Genomic DNA, 4079 nt, shown 5'->3' on the forward strand with positions numbered 1-4079 from the left:
TCTTTAAGTTCCCTTCCATCTAAAACACACTATATGGTTCTGTATTCTTTAGACATATCACTTAAGATCTTATCCTTCACAATTAGGAATGAAACTACATACTCATCACTAGAAAGGCATTCATTTATTCACCCATTCATTTATTCACAATTTACTAGCATATGCTATAAGGCAGGTGCAGGAATCCCTCCCCTACCTCTACTCCAAGAGTCGGATTTGTTCTTTTTCTTGAAATTCATCTCCTTTCCAATCCTTTCCTCTTATCCTCTGCATTGGGACATGCACTTGAGAAATCAGTGTCTTGGATTAAGAGTGAGTACATGGGTCATGGAACATGCTAGGTAGGGTTAACGGAAGGATAAAAGAATCAAACATTTGGGCTCCCTGACATGGTGTTCTTTAGTTACTAGATCATAGGCAGTATGATTATTTGACATGATCATTTAGCATTTATAAAGTATCGGGTTTTAAAAAATCATTTACTATAAATTTATGTTATTGTCTAATTACGGCTTTTCTACAGTTGGTATGAAACTCTTATTTTTGCTATTTTAGCACCTTCATTAAAAGGATGTGTTTTGTTGAATTTCTCTTCTGAATTTATACATTCTGTGGTTTTAAGTGTTCTATTATTAATATTAACTTGCACCACAAAAAATTTGTTTCTGTAGGTCAAAACCAGTCAGATAATTTCTTATCATTCTAATATGACCTAGTATGCTGTAAGCTGCAAAGACTGAGATGCAAATACCACTAGCCAGTGAAGAAATGGTTTCTTATGTATTTTCATTCTATTTTTTTCCCCCACTAAGGAAATTTGGACAAGTTACTTCACCTTGAACATTGATTTTTCCATTAGTTAAATGGGATACATTGCAAACTTGAATAGAATTTTTAAATACTTATGCATGTACAAATATTTACAGATCATTGGAAGAAAAGTATGAATGTGATTTATTCCCCAAATAGCTAATGTTTAGATCACTGTACTTCTCATTTGGGCAATGTAATGCTTCAGATACACAATTCCTTGGCAAGCTGGAAATCAGTGTTTTAAAAAACTTTGAGGATAACTATCCTCAGTTGACTCAATTATTCCACATCTGCTAACCGGCAGACTATACCTCATATAAGCTATCTATATGCCCCAAAACACATCTGCAGCTGAGATGAAACTGGGAGCTATGTTTAAACCACAGTCATGTGCCTGTGCTTTTGTCCAGGTGCTCACCTCGGAATATTTCAAGAACTAAAATATCTTATTTCCATTCCTTGCAGGAAACCACATGTTGGTAACATTAAGACATCATATCTAAATTTTCATACCTGGAATTTATTCAGGTTCCTAGAGAAGAGTTACATTTTCACATTTAGATAAAAATAAGCTTGAAGAAACAGGCTGGTCTTTCTGACTTTGATCTTAAGAGATGAAACCACAAGAACTAACAACTGTATGTGGCCTAACATTCTACAAAGTTTGTTGATGTTTACATTCACTTTTAATCCTCATTGTAACCTTGTGAAGTGCTTTCAGCAGTTGAAGTAGCAAGTACACAAGTTTTGATGGAAGACAAAGATTAAGACATGCTTTGAACATGGAAAGCATTCCAAACAAAAGGAATGAAGAGTACAAAGGCTTTAGGTCAAGATATCTGTATTACTTTGGGCCAATTAGCCTTTTAAATCTTGCTTTCCTCATTATAAAATGAGGATCTCAATGTTGATAGCCTTCAGTTATCTGTCAAGTACCTACTGGGTGCCAAGAAGTGTTCTAGTCACTGGAACTATAGCAGTGAACTATAAAAACTTACTCTAATGGAAATTATAGCATAGGAAGAATAGAAAAGAAATACATAGTAATATAAGATGGTGATAATCACTGTGAAGAAAATAAACATTTTTTTTTTAAAAGGGCCAATAATAGGGGTGCCTGGGTGGTGCAGTCGGTTAAGTGTCCGACTTCAGCCGGGTCACGATCTCGTGGTCCGGGAGTTCGAGCCCCGCGTCAGGCTCTGGGCTGATGGCTCAGAGCCTGGAGCCTGTTTCAGATTCTGTGTGTCCCTCTCTCTCTGCCCCTCCCCCGTTCATGCTCTGTCTCTCTCTGTCCCAAAAATAAATAAAAACGTTGAAAAAAAATAAAAAATAAAATAAAAAAAGGGCCAATAATAGAACACCGACAGGCACCATCTTTTTTAAAATGCAGGCAAATAAAAGGGTAGTCAAAGACATAAGGGGAGATGATCAGACAATACTTCTGAGACTTGAGTATGCAGGGATTGTGCTCCAGCACACATGCTTCCGGGAGACTGGTACTTTAGAGTGCCTTCAAGATTTTCTAAGTTCTCCAGTTTCTGGGACTAAGCAAGTCACCCTGAGTCTGGATCTGGTCCCACATGGGATCTGGTTGCTGGAAGTACCTCCCTTGAAATTTTCTAAGTTTCACTTAGTGCCTGGGATAAGTACCATTTCTCCCCTTTCAGGTACTCTCCAACCCCCTAACTCATGCTGGGTGTGCAGCAAATGCTCAAAGGAGCTCTGGGTCTTGCACCTATGGCATCGCCCTGGGTCTGAAGAAATATTTCATTCACATGGCAGTATGTGATTGGGCTGCAGGAATGGTGCTTTGTTTAGGTGACTCTCCTATTGAACAAATTCCAGGTTCGGGGCTACCAAATGTCACCACTGACCTGTGGGATTGAGTTGTGTGTGTGGGCTTGTGCATGGGCTCTTTGTTTTAGCTATGGTGCTGCCTCTGGTCTGTAGACCCCAGGCTTGTGAAGTGGTGGCAGTTGTTCTTTACCGTTTACCTCCTGCCACTGGCACTAAGGAGGTCCCCTACCCTTTTCCAGGTTTTGTACCTTGTGCCAGGCCAGGCCCTTCTCATCTGAGGCCTTTTATGACTATTGCTCCACAATGCCAATTGTCCCTTCTAACCAATGTCCTCCTTTCAATTGATATTTACATTGTGGTGTCAATAAGTTTAGACTTAAGCCATGCTGATGGAGAAATGGACATTCCTTGTACAAATGAAACCCCTCTTCCTGTTCCATCTCTGGGCCTCTTGTCTATTCTTCCTGGGTGTGGCCAGAGATCACAGCCTAGGAATGCAATTACAGCCTAAAAAGTTCAAGAAAAGACATTGTGAGAATATGTGTTCTGTGTTTATGCTACAAAAGTCCAAATGATAAATACAATATGACCATAAAATGAATTATTCATTTTCCTGCATATTCTGGGTAAGGCTTGCATTTTTGGTAGTCATCAATGAAACACAGCAACAACCTTTGATAGTCACTGGAAGCCAGCATTCAGTGGCACAATGGGTGCAGCATCCTAAGTAATGATGTAATGAGCATTAAAAAGATGGTATTAGGGAACTCTAGAGGGAAGATCCACATAGTTCAATACAAACAGGTTCTTAAGAGCCATAGCATTGTGAGTAACTGCATTACCATTCTTTTATTGCAGTTGGGAGATATATTATAACGAATCTTTATGTGCACTGATTGAACAATAAGCGTGTACCTTTTCTATTCAGTGTTCTAAATCTTTATTGACAAACCACATTACCTTATGTGGGCCCATGAATTTCATAATACATTTTAAAATCAAACTGTTTATAGACAAGGGCCCTGCAAAAAAAGATCTGCCCTGGAGGTAGCCCCAATCAAAGAGGAGCAGAAACTAGGCAAAACCAGAAACGATGAGAATGGTAACTTGGAAAAGGGGGAAATGCAGAGATCACATAAAATAAGAAATGACAAGTCTGGGGCACCTGGGTGGCTCTGACGGTTGAGTGTCTGACACTCACTGCTTTGGGATTCTCAAAAAACAAAACAAAACAAAAGACAAATCCATTGGATTTGGAAGAGACAGATTGCAGCAGGTTGAACAGTGAGTGGTGAGAAAGTTGACCGTGACCATTTTTTTTTTTTAACATTTACTCATTTTTGAGAGTGACAGAGACAGAGCATGAGCAGGAGAGGGGCAGAGAGAATTGGAGACACAGAATCCGAAGCAGGCTCCAGACTCGGAACTGTCAGCACAGGGCCCAACACAGGGCTTGAACTCTCGGACCA

Source organism: Felis catus, chromosome D1 (genome assembly GCF_018350175.1).
Source record: "Felis catus isolate Fca126 chromosome D1, F.catus_Fca126_mat1.0, whole genome shotgun sequence".
Taxonomy (NCBI): Eukaryota; Metazoa; Chordata; class Mammalia; order Carnivora; family Felidae; genus Felis; species Felis catus.